Source organism: Morone saxatilis, unplaced genomic scaffold (assembly GCF_004916995.1).
Source record: "Morone saxatilis isolate NCDOM2014 unplaced genomic scaffold, NCSU_SB_2.0 Contig9, whole genome shotgun sequence".
Taxonomy (NCBI): Eukaryota; Metazoa; Chordata; class Actinopteri; family Moronidae; genus Morone; species Morone saxatilis.
In genome coordinates, this window is record NW_023340268.1 from 25,216 (window position 1) to 25,745 (window position 530).

The following is a 530-nucleotide window of genomic DNA, read 5'->3' on the forward strand; positions in this document are numbered from 1 at the left end:
AAAAGCCCCAAAAATATATATTTTATTATGGTCAGTAATGAAATTTGAATTATTTTAAATAACGCGTATCAATATAACAAAAGCATAACAAACATTAATGAGAGAAACTGTCTATAATCATAAAAATACTGGAGTCTGTTAAAAGCTCCGGGTTTTAAATGCAGTTTGGTGCAGACTCTGTGGGTGGGAACCAGAACTCTTTCTTTGGACCTCGTCTTCACCTGTCTGCTTTCATCACCTGTTTAAACACACAGAACACCTGTCTGGGGGGGCGTGTCCAACTCTTCAGGTGTTTGTCGAAGCTGACGCTGCGGGGCTAACAACATGTAAATGAACACGATAAACATTTTACCTGTTAAACCTTCAGCGTATTAGTGTGAGCACGTTATCTGGAGGAGCTGAAGCCCTCAGGTCGCTAACAGAGCGCCTTTATAAGCTGTTACTGCTTTTACTCTGACTAACCCTACAGGTCAGATTAACATTCACTAAACCGTAAGTGTTCAACAGGAAGTGCTCTACCAAAATAAAAT

General features: G+C 39.8%; 1 protein-coding gene across 1 annotated transcript in view; it reads left to right on the top strand.

Moving 5' to 3' along the window:
• The window catches only part of pi4kb (phosphatidylinositol 4-kinase, catalytic, beta), a 5,757-nt gene that overhangs the window by 3,524 nt on the left and 1,703 nt on the right, over positions 1-530 (top strand). The window lies entirely within an intron of this gene.